Below are 15,731 nucleotides of genomic sequence, written 5' to 3' on the forward strand. Positions count from 1 at the left end.
GCCATGTCTGGGCAAGATCTCACAGCCCTGAAGAAAGGCCCCAGGCAGAGAGGAGAAGACGAGCCCATGCTTTGGGTGAACAGTGCTCTGGACAGGTGGCACCAAACTGCAGGTGCAGGTGAGCTCAAAGCTGGGTCCAGGGGCAGAGAGCAGAGCATCATCAGCAAAGATTCCTACTGATTAGGAAAACTCTCCCATGATACCCCTGGGCATACCTCTATAAGAGCAATCATCTCTCTGCTTTCTAAATAGAACTCTCTTGTCTGTCTTTCTCAGTTCATCTGTGCAAATCTATTGCCCAGAAAGATTTTGAGCACATTATAGGCTCTTAACCACTGCTTTTTTGTTTGGTTGGTTTTGGCCACGCCCATGGAAGTTCCCTGGCCAGGGATAAAACCCCAGCCACAGTGACAACCTGCTGTGTCACAAGGGAACCCCACCAATGCCTTTTAATTATTTCTTGTTTGTTTTGTTGTTGTTGTTTGTTTTTTAGGGCCACGCCTGCGGCATATGGAGGTTCCCAGGCTAGGGGTCCAATTAGAGCTATAGCCACCGGCCTATGCCAGAGCCACAGCAATGCCAGATGCGAGCTGCTTCTGTGACCTACACCTCAGCTCACGGCAACGCCAGATCCTTAACCCACTGAGTGAGGCCAGGGATAGATTCCGCATCCTCATGGATGCTAGTCAGATCCGTTTCTACTGAGCCACGATGGGAACTCCTCCACCAATGCCTTTTAATGACTTTAAATTCATTCAATTTGCTTGCTCAGGGGCCCCCTGAGAATAAGGGGACAATAAACACAGGCTCCTCTCCTTTCCCTCCAACTCAGAGTTCGCAGTCTGACCGAGGAGCGCACTCACTTCGCAAGCGTAGAATGTGATGGATACGTTCTTTACACGAACAGACGTGCTGGGGGAGCACAAAGGAGGACGCAATTAACTGGGACTGTACCAAGGAGACCGAAATTACGTCCTCTGACAGTCTTAATTACTTACAGCTTTAACTTTCCAGATCCTTTAATAGAGCCGTCTGGCGCTTCTTCCATTACACTGGGCTTTCCCTTTTGAAAGCCTCCCAGCCAAACTGGAAGATACAGGAAGCTAAGGGACAGAGTGAACCTGTGACTCTCACCCTGTTTGCCCCTTTCATTCACTGGACATGTCTTTATGGAGGGTTTCCTGTGGACCAGCACTGTTCTTGGCACCAGGATACAGATGTGATGGAGACAAGGAGAAATCCGGCCATAAGGCAGCTCACCCATGTAGGGGGAGACGGATGATGAACAAGCAACCAAATAAACAGGAAAAATTAAACCGTGACAAGGACGGCAAAGCAATGAAGCGGGGCATGTGATGTGCGGGAGAGGTGAGTGTCAAAGACAACTAGAACCAGGAGTTTCCGTCTTGGCTCAGTGGTTAATGAACACGACTAGCATCCATGAGGACATGGGTTCGATCCCTGGCCTTGCTCAGTGGGTTAAGGATCTGGTGTTGCCATGAGCTGTGGTGTAGGTTGCAGACCTGGCTCAGATCCTGAGTTGCTGTGGCTGTGGCTTAGGCCGGAGCCTGCAGCTCTGATTCGACGCCTAGCCTGGGAACCTCCACATGAAAAAGAAAGACAAGTAGAACCAATGGTTGGAAAGCTCCTGTTGAGGACTTGACTTCTGAGCTGTGAGCTAAGTGCCACCAACAGCCACATAGAGATTCTTGCAGGCGGAGGGAATAGCAGCTGCAAAGGGCCTGGGGCAGGACGCTGGATTCCTGGGCCCAAATCAGGAGGCTGTCCCACTGCTTCTGACCACTGAAAAAGAGTTACAGAAAAGAGACTAACTGGGTCTAAAACTGATGTCTGGTCCTTGCTTTGAGTTGATAGGTAACTTTCAGTGCCTAGCTGGCTCATTTCAAGCTTTGGTTTTCACTCATGGGTATGTTGTTCCCTCTTCAAAGTCAGAATGGGTTTCAAGGGAATGTGAAACACTTATAGCAAAACCACCAAGCTGCATTTTCCAGGTAGAGAACCCCCAAATGTGGCATTTCCGTGGGAAACCACAATGAATCACTCCCATTGGCCACCTAGTCCAGGCCTGACTGGATGAAGATTTACTTTGGTTTTCTCAAAAGTAAGAGGCTTTGTAAAGCCTCTCTGGACTTGTTAACAAACCCCCACCGGGTCCTGACGCTCCCGATTAAGAGCAAAATACCAACTTCTGCAAGGTTTGCTGAGTTTCAGATTTCACCAGAAGGGGGTCTGCCATAGCCACTAACCTTTTCCTCTGCAGAGAGCAGTGTCTGAAATGCTGCAGAGAAAAAACAGTCACTGGGTGATACGGAGGGAAATGCAATTTTGAGGCTTTGTGGCTATAGAGGGCACAGCACACCCCTCACCGGTTAAAACTTTCCTTTCTCTGACGTCTCTTTTGGTAATAAAGGCAATCGCGGCTATCATTTATTTGAGCACTGAGAATGCGTCAGTCCCCTGACTAGACGCTCGGTTTTCGAATCAAACCTCACTGATTTGATTTGAGGGCGGTATTACTACCTCATTTCACATGTGAGGAACCAGAGGCTCAGAGAAGTTAAGGGACTTACCCAAGGTAACAGAGTTAGGAAAAAAAAAGGGGCAAAGTCCAGCTTCCATCCCAGGTCTGAGCCCAAAGTCCGCACTATTAACCTCCAAACTATTCCTATACTACCTTGACCTGGAAAGTCCATGCCACCTGGTCCCGGGTAAAACTGAGGAAACTAGCAGGGTGGAAGCAGAGAAAGGGGGCAGCCAGGTAAAGTCGTTTCTTTTAGGAGAAAGCGGGGAAATGGCCGGGAGATTGCAAGTTCATCCTCCGCAGGATGCAAGCGGGGCCAAGGCCATTCCCGGGTGTCGGAGGGCCAGAGAAAGACACCTCCCAAGGCCAAGGTTTGATGGGGACAAATCCCACCGCTTCCCCCTCTGAGAGAGGGGGAGGCAGGCCAGGGCCGGTGTGAGGCCCAAGGAGCAGGTCGCCCGACCCCAGTCCAGCTCTCAGGCCCAGGCCGGTGTCAGAGACCCCGCCTGCCCCCGGCCAGCGTGCCGGCGGGCCAAGGGTTAAGCGAGGCGGGAGCCCCCGGCGTGGGGCGGCCGCGGGGCCGGGAATGCTTAGTCAGGATTCCGATTTCCTGTAGAAGTGTTTGGATTTCCTGAAACCCGCGCCCTCCGCCGCCGAGCGGGATCGTCCGAGCCGCGCGCGTCGCTGCGGCCTCCTCCCCTCGGCACATGGTCGCCCGCCCCTTCCTGCGCCGCGCTCGGCTCCCGCGCCTCGCCGCCGCCGCCGCCGCCGCCACGGGCCGGCACTCCGCGCTCCGGCAGCCCCCGGCCCGCGCCTCCTGCCCCGCCGGCTGCTCCGGCCGCCGCCCGCTTTCCGCTCCGAGAGCCACGATCGGCCGGCCGAGGGGAGCCGGGGCGCGGGCGTCTGCGCCGCCGCCGAGAAGCCGGCGCCAAGCCCGCGATGGAATAATGCCCAGCGGCCCGCCCGGTCCCGGTGAGTCGCGGGGCGCCAGGATGGGCTCGGCGGGGCCGCGCGCGGGGGTAGTGTGGGGGGGTCCTGGGTCGTCGGCGCCCCCTGCCCGGCCCCCGCTCGGAGAGGAGCCGGCACAGGGCGCCGGGCGGGTCCGGACTCCGCGGCGGGGTGCCTGGTGCACGGGGAGGGCGCCGGCCGCGGGCTCCGCACGGCCGGGCTCGGCGGTCCAGGGGGGTCCGCGCCCCAGGGATGCGGGGGTGAGGCCGCTCGGGGCGGCGGGGGGGCTCCGCGCGCCCTCCCGGAGAGGAGCCGGGGCAGCGCGCCCGGGGGCCGGGGCAGGCGGATGGGGCGCCCTCCCGGCTGCAGGCGCGGGCGCTGGCCGCGGCATTGTCTCCCTGGCGCGGCGGAGCAAAGTTCCCCGCCGTTCCTGGAGCGGCTGGCCCGGCCCCGAGGCCCCCGGCCCCCGGCCCCCGGCCCCCGGCTGGGACTCGGCGCTGCCACGCAGGCCCCAGCCCACTTGCTTCAAGCGAACGAAAACATTCCCACTCGAGATTTGGGGGTTGTTGACGGGAAGACAGGAAAGTGGCTGGTGTTTGTGCTTGTACCATTTTGGGACCTGCTGCATTTTCGGAGAGCGACGTGAAGTTTCAAAGAAAAAAAGAAACTCACTGGCGTCTGGCATTCTGCGGTTTCATACATCCCGAGAGTTGCTCTCTGGCATTCCTAAAGCGGTTTCCTTTAATAATTTATTTTTCCACTAGCGCAGGGGGATGGAGAGCCAAGTTCAGCCCATCGGCCGCGTGACCTCAGCTTTACCTGCGCAAATCAGAAAGAACAAGAACTTTCTCCCACTTTTTTCCCTCTAGACTCGGTCAGGTTGTCTTGGCAGAATGGATTCTGGGATGACAGCGGGGCACGGTTTGCTGAGTAATGTTTGGGGATTGTAAAACATAATTCAGTATGGAGGCCAGTTTTCGCTCTCCATCAAACCTCAGCCCCAGGCCTTTGCACTTTGCAGTTGGAGGTTCATCTTATATCAAGAAGATGCAGGTCTTCTGGAAGCATCACATTTCCACAGCTCAGAAAGAAAAAGCATCCCTGAGAACAGTTGTTTCAGCTCCTTCTGTTTTAAAAAAATGTTTTGTCGGAGTTCCCGTCGTGGCGCAGTGGTTAACGAATCCGACTAGGAACCATGAGGTTGCGGGTTCGATCCCTGCCCTTGCTCAGTGGGTTAAGGATCCCGCGTTGCCGTGAGCTGTGGTGTAGGTCACAGACGCGGCTCGGATCCTGCGTTGCTGTGGCACTGGCGTAGGCTGGCAGCTACAGCTCCGATTCAACCCCTAGCCTGGGAACCTCCATATGCCGCGAGGAAGCGGCCCAAGAAATGGCAAAAAGACAATAAATAAATAAATAAATAAATGTTTTGTTATTATAGTTAATTAACAGTGTTCTGTCAATGGCGGCTATACAGCGAAAGTGACCCAGTTAGACATTTATATGCATTCTTTTTTCCCATTATCCTCCATCATGTTCCATCACAAGTGATTAGATATAATTCCCTGTGCTATACAGCGGGGAGCTCCTTCTCCTTATCCAGATGAGGCTGGGAGAGGTGATGGGGCTCCTGCAAAGTCATGTGACCAGGCTTTAGCCTCCCAGTCTAGTGCTCCTCTCACTAATGTCAGTTTAGGGTATGTCAGCCCTGGAATCTTTGGCAATACGCCTTCTTGGCTTTATAACCTACATCATTTTAGTGCCTTCTCTTGTTCTGTCTTTTCTGTTATTGCTGCTATTTTTGAGATATGCCGTTATCTCAAACCCGCATATTTTGAGATAGAGTTAAAGAAAAAATTCCCTAACCTCTACTGTTCAGCCACTAAATGGATTTGGAGCTTCAGCCGCCAAATGGATTTGCAATATAAAATGGGCGGCTTATTATATAGGGAATTGCCGTTCTCTATCCCATTCTTTGGTAAGAAATAGAAACTCCCAAGCCCCCAAAGGGGCAGTATTTTAGCACATAACGTACCGTATGATATTCTCTACACTTGATTTCCAGCCCCCCTGTATCTTGTGAGTGAGGCAGCCCATCTATTTTTCTCCCTATGAGAGCTCCGAGTGGCTGCTTTTTCATTTTTAGTATGTGATAATGTTGGAGAGAAAGGACTTTTTCGAAAGCTTGCCATTTGGTGAAGGAAATTGAAATTCTCTCCACCTCCCCACTCCTCACCAGCCACAGTGAACCAGATTTTTTCAAAATCAGTCAAAGCCTTGCAGGCCCCAAGATGCATGTGTGCGTTCAGAGGGGCTGGCTGCTCCCTCGCCCCACCTGAGGACTCACCTCCCAGGTGGCCGAAGTCTAGAGGGAAAAAAGGGAACCTGTGTTACCTGGAATCGTTTCTGCATTTTCCTTCCAAGTTCTCAGTGGTATTTGAGTGGATCTGGCTGCCCCGTTCTCATTTTTCCCTCCTGTGTTTCTTCTCTCCACTTCTCTCCCAGCCACTCTCTCTTCATGGGCTGGAGAACAAGTCTTCTTCTCGGGGATGCATGAAAAATCCTCATGTAAGCAATGGTGACAGTGACAGCTAGCATTTATTGAGCACTTGCTGTATGCCCTCTCTGTGTTATGTCCTAAGAAATCCCAGGTTGGAGAGGGGGTTTCCTTGGGAGCCTTGCCTGGAAAGGAGAGCAGTTTTCATCTGGAATTTGAGTCATGCTTTCATTCATCCAGCACACATTTGCTAAGTGGCTCCCCTGTGGGAGGTGCCAGTCCCCGGAAGATGAATAGGACCCTGTGTTCAAGGCCTTCTATTTCCAGCCTCATCTTTCAGTGTCAACCTTGCCGTTTCTGCTTTAATTAGTCAATTCCTCAAGCCCGTACCGAGCACCTGCTTCATGCTAAGCACTGTGTGAATCCGGGTAAAACAGTGATGAACACGTAGGTCTGGCCTTGCCCCCATGGGGCATGAATTCCAGTGGAGGAGCTGGGCAAGAACAAGGAAGCGGCTAACTTCTAGCAAATGAAAGAGTGTGATGCTTGTTTTCAAGGACAGACACAAGGGATTGAAATGATGATCAGTGAAGTGGGGGCGGGGGTAGAGCCGGTCCCGGTTTTGCCAGGAAAAGGCCTCTCTGCTTCTGAAAAGTTAAGAAGGAACTGACCATGCAAGAGGTTTCAGGGGAGGGCCTTCTGGGCAGAGGGATCAGACTACGAAAAGTCCTCTGTGTTCCTGGTAGTGAGGGCTGGGCAGAGTGGGAGAGGGATGGTGAGAATGGCACAGGGCAAGGGTTTTGGGGTTTTTTTTGTGCTTTTTTGGGGCGCATCCGCGGCATGTGGAAGTTCCCAGGCTAGGGGTCGAATCGGAGCTGTAGCCGCCGGCCTACACCACAGCCACAGCAACGGGATCCAAGTCGCACCTGCAACCTACACCACAGCTCATGGCAATGCCGGATCCTTAACCCACTGAGCGAGGCCAGGGGTCAAACCTGCGTCCTCGTGGATATTAGTCCGATTCATTTCCACTGAGCCATGGTGGGAACTCCTTGATGGACATTTTTAGGAGATTATTTTTACTGCTTTTGTATTACGAGAGGGTCACAGCGGGCAAAGAGTAGAAACAGGGAAACCAGTTAGGCGACCACGGCAGTGATCAGGAAGAATGAGGGTGGCTTAGACCAGGTTGGACCCTCTTCTAGTGGAGTTGGAGAGTGGTGAGTGGAACTGTGTTGGCTCTTGATGAGATTTAGTGATGGATTAGATGGGGTGGGGCAGGGGAAGGACTCAAGGGCGACTCTTGGGTTTAACAGCCGGATGTCATTTGGGGAGAATAAAGGGAGAGTCAGGTTCCCTGTTGGCTGTTCTAAGCTTGAGATGTCTACACAGCAGACAGGTGGAGATTTCAGGCAGACATGAGGGTGTGGGACTTCGGACCTCAGGGGAGACCTAAGGACTAGAGATCATCAGCCTGAAGCTAGGCTCCCGGAGTGCTTACGGGGACACCTCTTGCTGTTTCATCTCTCTGAGGGTGCGCTGTGTTCATCCTCTCCTGGGCTCCCTCTACTCACCTTGTAAAATATACCTGTGTCTTTAGCTCCCTAAAGATGCCTCTAGATCCTTCTCCCACTCTCAGATCCCTGTGTTTACCTTCACTCTCTGTTCCGTTGCAGTTACCTTTTTATAGGATCTCACATGTGTGAAAAATTTGGTGCAGGGGTTGTTGGGGTTATAAGTGCTGAACTAATGTTAGCTGTTATCACCGTTATTACTGGTGGGAGTGATAGACAAGTAAATAAAAGTTACATTGGGATAAATCTAGTGTAAGTGGTGTATTAGTTTCCTCTCGCTGCTGTAACAAATATAAATAACACAGAGGTATTCTCTTATGATGCTGGGAGTCAGAAGTCTGACGTGAGTCTCACTGGGCTAACATCAAGGTGTAGGCAGGACAGTTTCTTCCGGAGGCTCTAGGAACAATCTCTTCTCTTGCCTTTTCCAGCTTCTAGAAGCCTCCTGTGTTCCTTGGTTCTTGACCCCTTCCTCCATCTTCAAAACCAGCAATGTGGATCCTAGTCCTTCTCATGCTGCCATCTCTCTGCTTTTCTTCTCTTTTACACTTTTAAGGGCCCTTCTGAGTACATCAGGCCACCTATAAGATGTAGAAAAATCTCCCTGGAGTTCCCGTCATGGCTCAGGAGAAACGAATCTGACTCGTATCCACAAGGATGCAGGTTCCATCCCTGGCCTTGTTCAGCCAGGTTAAGGATCTGGAATTGCTGTGAGCAGTGCTGTAGGTCGCAGAAGCTGCTCGGATCTGGCGTTGCTGTGGCTGTGGTGTAGGCCAGCGGCTACAGATCCCATCTGACCCCTAGCCTGGGCACCTCCATGTGCAGCGGGTATGGCCCTAAAAAGACAAAAAAAAAAAAGAAAAGAAAAATAGAATAATTTCCCTGTTTTAAGGTCAACTGATTTGTAACCTTAATAACATCTTCAGCCTTGGTTCCCCATTGCTCTGTAACCCATGGAGCCTAAGCCATGCCCAGGTCCTGGGGACGAGGGTGTGGACATCTTTGCAGGTTGGGAGGGGGAGGTGTTAGGAGAGGCCCCTAACTCCGTGGGGGAGGGGAAATCTTCCTGGAGGCAGTGGTACCCGGGTGGGAGTCGTCTCTGCTGTGTCCCCACTGTCCTCCCAAGTGCTCATTCTCTCACTGAGGTTTATTCACTCCTTCATTCAAGCTCTTCTTGATGCCCGGCTTTACGCGAGGAGTCGGAGTTGAGGATTCATTTCACTGCGTATCCTTCAGGCTGCGGGCCGGATGGGTCTCTTTCAGCCTAGGACACTGTCCCTTCTTACCCCACCTCAGGGGTCCATTAAACTCACCCCTGAATGTCCTCTCCTGGCCCCCATGCCTTGTATCCACTCCCAGGAAGGAGGAGCTGGAGAGCTGGGTTCTGAGGGGTTGGGTGATTTCCTGTGAATCCCAACACATGTGCCTTCTGTTCAGCTAGAACCTTCGCTCCGGAGCCACAGCCAGGGTCCCCAGCTTCAGCCAGCCCGGTTCCTAAAGCAGGGCACTGGCCGCAAGAGAGATCAGGAGCGTGGATCGAGCGGGAAACATCCAGCTGAACCATGAGTGGAAGAAACAGCCCTCGGGCCTGGCAGGTGGCCCCCTCTGAGAACAAGGGAGACCCACGTGCTGAAGGCCATGTATCCCGTGGCCTCCGTGTCATTTGGAGTAGAGGGGCGCTCCTGTCCCAGGTTCTCCCCAGAAGCAGACAGCATCCCGGACCTTCATTGCTTTGGGGGGGGGCCTATCAGCTCTGCCAGCCACCCGCACCGGGTGACAGACACCAGGGTCGCTGGCTGCCTGAGCTCCCTGTTCCAGCCCCTTCAGTCCCCATCCCCTGGAAATGCCACCAACTAGCTGGTCTTGTCATATTTTTGGCGTTTCCTCTTCCTCTACCGTTCTAAGTCAGGAAATGTGAACGTACCCTGAGTTAGAAAAACAGAAAAGTGAGCAAGCAGCGTCTTTCCAAAGGAGGGATCCCAGGTGGGGTCTGGTCACATTGGGGACGAAGCAGCCCGGCAGCGCTTCTCCCAGGAGGGGGCCTTCCGGAGGGCCAGGCCTGGGGCTGCCCTTCGAGGCAGGAACAGGAAGCAGGGGGCCCAGACACCCGCCGCCGGCTTGTGGTTTCTGGGGAATGATGGCTTGTCTTTCCCGCATCAAGGGTCATTCTTGAGTTTTCCGGCAAGACTTCTGCCATCCCAAAACTCTGCCTGGGTAGTGATACCAGGGGCCTAGTTCCTTCTAGTTTTATACCCAAATAATTACCATTTTGAGTAGGAACGCAGAAAGAGTCCTCCAGTAAACCGTGATCTTTGCAGCTTGCCCTCGCGTGGCCCAGAGAATACTTAGATGTATTTTCTGAATACGTACAAATTATGTGTGAGTGAGAAAAAAAAAAAAAAAGGAAAAAGCAAATGAAGTAAAATCGTAACAATAGATGAACGTGGTTAAAGGGCATGTGTGTTCTCTGGGTTATTCTATTTTTGTTTTCTTTTTATGGCCACACCTGTGGTGTATGGAAGTTCCCGGGCTAGGGCTGGAATTGGAGCCGCAGCTGTGGTCTACACCACAGCCATGGCAACACTGGGGCCGAGCTGTATCTGCAACCACGCTGGATCTTTAACTCACTGATCGAGGCCAGGGCTCGAACCCCCACCCTCATGGACACTATGTTGGGTTCTTAACCCGCTGAGCCACAACAGGAACTCCCCCTGCGCTTTCTGCATTCTTGAAATTTCCAGATAAAATACTTTTTTTTTGTCTTTTGTCTTTTGTTGTTGTTGTTGTTGTTGCTGTTGTTGCTATTTCTTGGGCCGCTCCCGCGGCATATGGAGGCTCCCAGGCTAGGGGTCGAATCGGAGCCGTAGCCACCAGCCTACACTAGAGCCACAGCAACGCGGGATCCGAGCCGCGTCTGCAACCTCCACCACAGCTCACAGCAACGCCGGATCGTTAACCCACTGAGCAAGGGCAGGGATCGAACCCGCAACCTCATGGTTCCTAGTCGGATTCGTTAACCACTGCGCCACGACGGGAACTCCTCAGATAAAATACTTTTTGCAAAAGGAATGGGGAAAAAAAGAAAGCGGGCTCCACCATTCCCTGGTGATTGTGATCTTGGTGGGTGATGGGGTGGCCAGAGGAAGCCAGAAGACTCTGGGGTTTGCCACTGACCCGCCTGGCCTCCTGTTCTCACACTTTCTGTACTGAACTGAGAGCAAGCAGGAAAAGGACCCAGGATGAGAATGCCCGAAATATGGCACAGTTACACCTGTCCTGTCCTGCGTGGAGGTGTGTCTGCTCCTGTGGTTGCCCCCCCTTCAGACTGAGTAGCTTGGGGGCGGGGCAGGGCTCCGGGTCACTCTGCATGTGCCCCAGTGCCAGGCACCAGCAAGTGGCGGGCACTTGGCAGGGAGGCCAAGTCAAGGGCACCCGCTTCTGGTGCCCGACTGGTGCGTTTGTTGAATTTTCTCATCACTGAGTTTTTATTTCTAATGACTCTCCTTTTTGCTTCTTTGGTTCTCTTTCAGATCATTCTGACTTTTAATCTTTGGAGCTTATTCTTCCAGGAGAGTTTCTCACTCTTATTTCATATCTTTGTTCTAAGCATACTGCCATTCTTTTTCAGACTGCCCTGTTAGGTTAATTCTGGAGAAGCCAGTTCTCCCATTTCCTGCATCTTCCAATTTCGGGGAGGGGGGTGCGTGGTAGCTCATCCCCCCTCCTCCTGGGTAGCCAGAGTGTCTTTACAGAACATTTTTTTGCTTCAGGACGGGCTCTTGGGGTTTCCTGGGTCCTGGACATGTTATTGTGGTTGCTATTGGGCCCAAGGCTTTATTTTTAAAAATTAAAAAAAAAAAAAAATGTATGGAGTTCCCTTCGTGGTTCCCCTTGTGGTGGTTAACAAACCCGACTAGCATCCATGAGGATGCAGGTTCAATCCCTGGCCTCGCTCAGTGGGTTACAGATCCGGCGTTGCCATGAGCTGTGGTGTCGGTTGCAGACTCGGCTCGGATCCTCCATTGCTGTGGCTGTGGTGTAGGTTGGCAGCTGTAGCTCTGATTCGACTCCTAGCCTGGGAATCTCCATATGCCGTGGGTGCAGCGCTAAAATAGCAAAAAATAAAATAACATTTTAAAAAAAGTATGGCCACATCTTCAGCATGTGAGAGTTCCCGGGCCAGAGATCTATGTCAGTGCTGCAGCAGTGCTGGATCCTTAACCCACTTTGCCACATGGGAACTCCTGGGCCCAAGACTTTTAACCCTGGTCCACTGGTGTATGTTGGGCTCTACATCTATATACCTAGGGCTTCAGAGTTTGCACAGGGGCCTTTTTCTCCCCCATCCCAACCCTGAGGCAGACACAGCTTTCTTGCTGTTTCTCTGCGCTGGAGAAGAGAATAGCTCAGGCCACCTTTCAGAGGAGGCTGGCGTCCCTTAGGTCCCAGCCTTGTAGCGGCATCTCGGCTCTCTTGTTCTCTAGGTACCAAGTGGAAACCAGCCTCCTTCATACATTCAGGAGTCTTTTGCAGACAAAAAAAGAACATTTACAAAAATGTAAAAATTGCATTTTGAGAAAAGAAAATCAGAATTCTTATCAAAACAGTAGCAATAAAAAGATTTGATTCAGATCAGCAAGCACTGACTGAGCCCCCCCCCCCCCCCCCGTGTGTTCACCCTGCAGCTCAGGGGTAGGGGGCCAAGTATGAGCTAGGCTTTAAAATGCCTTGTTCACCCTCATGACCTCCCACGCAGAAAAGACAATGAGCACTTAGGAAGAAAGGAAAAAAGAAAGGAACTGCATGTATCAAAAGAAGACAAATACTGATGCAGAAGACAGAATAAAATAAGGGAAAAGAGCACTGAATTGAGACTCAGAAGTCCTAAGTTCTTGCCTGGAAATTGATATTAACGAGCTATGTGACCATGACAAGCAGTCAGTTATCCTCCTGAAATCTCCCTTCCTCACCTGTGTCAAGTTGATGATAAGTGGGAGTTCCCTGGTGGCACAGTGGGTTAAGGACCTGGTGTCACTGCTGTGGCTCAGGTTGCTGGCTGTGGCGTGGTATTTGATCCCTAGCCTGGGAACTAAAAGGTGGTGCTAAGTCTGTCCTCCTCCCTGCCAGGTGACAGTGAGAGCATGAATGTGGGAGTGGGCGCCTCAGAGGGTAGGGGGTCTTTCTTGCCTTCAAGGCAGAAGGGACATCATGTCCCCTGGTGGCACCTTGCTTTGAAGACTCTGCCTGCCTCCTAACCACCCTGGGCACTGGGTTTTCTGGGGAAGAGCTGCAAGCGTTTCAGGTCCTCAAAACTTGTACAAACTAAGGATTGGTCTTTGGTGTGTGGGCGGTAGTTGGGCACTGGGGTCTGAGTGGCTTCTGTCCCACGTGATGTTCCTTCCCGTGGAAGTTCCCCCAGGACCTGACAAGGGAGGGCTGAGCTGCTGCTGGGAGCCCGTGTGGGATGGAGTGTGTGCACTGCTGTGCCTTGTGATCATTGACCTGCTCTTCTCTGGATGGTGGAACTCACGATCTCTCTGGGGTCCGTCCCAGCCTTTAGCCAGGTCGCCCTTTCATGCCTGGGGTGATTTGGTGGCTGTAAATAGGAGCATTTGTCCTGATGCAATGGGAAAACCACTGGACTTGGAAATCAATAACGATAGCTAATGTTTCTCGTGCATTAATACATGTCAAGCACTATTTAAGCAGCTTTCCTACATGAGGTCATTTAATCCTCATAATAGCCCTAAGAAATAGGCACTATTTTTTTCCCCATTTTATGTATTTTTAAATTTTTTTGGCCATGCCTGTGACATGCAGAAGTTCACAGGCAGGGATTGAAGCCAGGCCATGGCAAGGACAGCCCTGGATCCTTAACTTCTAGGCCACCAGGGAACTCCCTTCTCCCAATTTTATACAGGAAGAAACTGAGATGTGCAGAGACTAACTGACTTCGCCAGGGTCATATGCATCATAGGTGGCAGGACTTTAAGCAAAGCCGCCTGTGGTCAGTGCCCACGCTCTTGATCATGATGCAGGATTGCCTCTGGAGCCTTAACCTTGAATTCCATGCCTTAATGCCTCATGTAGTCTGGGAATCTGCCCTTCATCTTTCTCAGCCTTTCTGAGCTGTGGTTTCCTCTTCTGTAATTTTTGAAAGTGCTTGCAGGGTTTGCTTTTACAAGAACACGTTAGGGAGTTCCTGTCCTGGCTCAGTGGTAACGAACCCGACTAGTATCCATGAAGACGTGAGTTCGATCCCTGGCCTCACTCAGTGGGTTAAGGATGCTGAGTTGCTGTGGCATAGGCCACTGCAGCTCTGATTTGACCCCTAGGTGAGGACTTCCATATGCACCAAGTGCGGCCCTAAAAAGACACACACAAAAATAAAAAATTTAAAAAAAGATGTTAAAGCAATATATACAGAAAGTGGTTGAGTACCAGGCACATCATTGGTTCTAAACAAAAATGAGTGGGTTTCAGACAGGATCATAGTTCTCATTTGCTTGATCAACAAGGGGAGGGAAGAGAAAGAACTAATTCAGTTGAAAGCATCTTGACTGCACAGACTTTTCCTGCATATCCTGCTCTGTGCCAGGCACCTGGTATATGAAGATGAAAGTTCAAGTTCAAGTTCCTTGGATTAGAATATCTTATAATTAGAAAAGAAAGACACGAGGAGTTCCTGTTGTGGCTCAGTGGAAACAAATCTGACTAGCATCCATGAGGATGCAGGTTCGATTCTTGGCCTCGCTCTGTGGGTTAAGGATCTGTCGTTGCCATGAGCTGTGGTGTAGGTCTCAGACTCTGCTTAGATCTGGCATTGCTGTGGCTGTGGTGTAGGCCAGGGACTACAGCTCCGAATCAACCCCTAGCCTGGGAACCTCCATATGCCGTGGGTGTGGCCATTAAAAAAAAAGAGAGAGAGAGAGAGAGAAAAGAAAAAAAAGAGAAAAAAAGAAAGACATGAAACTGTTCATAGTTTTGAACTGCTGTTCATCCTCATGATAGAAAAGTTACGCAGGAATAGCTACGGGTTTGCGGGAAAGAAAGAGTGACCGCAGTGGAGTGGTCAGAGGAAGCTTTGGGGAAGAGGCAGTCCTTGAGCTTTCTGGTCCAGAATGGGCAGGATTTCAGTGAGTGGAAAGAGTGGGGAACGGTATCCAAGGCTGAGAGTAGCCAGATCACAGTCTTTGTGGTAGGAACGCACTAGTTATTTTGTTTGGAGGTCTAAAGAAAACATCGGTTGGAGGAGAACAGCAAAACTCTCAGTTAAAATACCGTGGCGTTGGGATTTCTCTCTGGAATGCAGTCGCTCCTGCTGTTTACTGTCCGCTCACTGTCACAGAACTCCTGATCCAGAAAAGCCGGCGGCCGTGTTTATAGACCTTCCCGTAATAGCCCTTAGCAAGTTTCCTCTCCTAGGACAGTTACTTCCTCAGACCCAAAATAGAACCGGGTGGAGATGTGGGATGTTTGCAGATCGCACTCTGTTTAACTGTGTGCTGGGGAGATGCGCGGGTGAGCAGGTGTCGCAGACACTGTGGTCTGCTGATCCAACACCCCTTCCCCGTCTCCTTTGCTGATGGGAACGCTGATCTTCACAAGCCCACTTGCCAGGGGCCTTAAGGGAGGTCAGTGCCAGCCCCAGGGGTGAACCACTGTGGTCTCATTGCCCTTGGCAGTGATGGGTTTAGCGTGGGCATGTGACACAACTGGGCTGTAAAATATGAAGGGAAATTTTCTGGGGGATGGGGAAAGATTTTTCTCCATTTTATTTGATTTTTAAAGTTTAAAATTTTTTGGTTCCGGGCACAGGGATCGAACCCCTGCTGCAGCGATAACCAGAGCCACAGCAGTGACAATGCCAGATCCTTAACCTGCTGAGCCATGAGAGAATTCCAAGCTTTTTCCCCATTTTACAAGGAAGCATTTAGAGTGAAACAGCCCCTCTCCTGCTGTGGGACATAGTAGGGCTGCATGTGATACCTGGAGTCATGGCAGCCACGTTGGGATCATGAGGGGGCCTTCCTTGGGGAGAAGATGTTGTGTGTGTTTCAACAGAAAGATGGAAGAAACAGGACACTGAACACCTTACCTTTTGACTATTTTGAGTTGACCTTTCTACCCCCCAAATCTTGACTAATACACAGGGGTCTGGCCACCTGACATG

At 51.6% G+C, this 15,731-nt stretch overlaps 1 protein-coding gene across 1 annotated transcript in view; it reads left to right on the forward strand.

Annotated features, from left to right (window-relative positions):
* The first annotated feature begins 3,324 nt into the window (after window positions 1–3,324).
* ASAP1 (ArfGAP with SH3 domain, ankyrin repeat and PH domain 1) overlaps window positions 3,325–15,731 on the forward strand; it is a 344,270-nt gene continuing 331,863 nt past the window's right edge. Inside the window, exon 1 of the mRNA XM_047783238.1 lies at window positions 3,325–3,514. The gene's annotated coding sequence lies outside the window, so the exon portion shown is untranslated. The remainder of the gene's footprint in view (window positions 3,515–15,731) is intronic.

This window comes from Phacochoerus africanus, chromosome 6, assembly GCF_016906955.1.
Source record: "Phacochoerus africanus isolate WHEZ1 chromosome 6, ROS_Pafr_v1, whole genome shotgun sequence".
NCBI classification, from domain to species: Eukaryota; Metazoa; Chordata; class Mammalia; order Artiodactyla; family Suidae; genus Phacochoerus; species Phacochoerus africanus.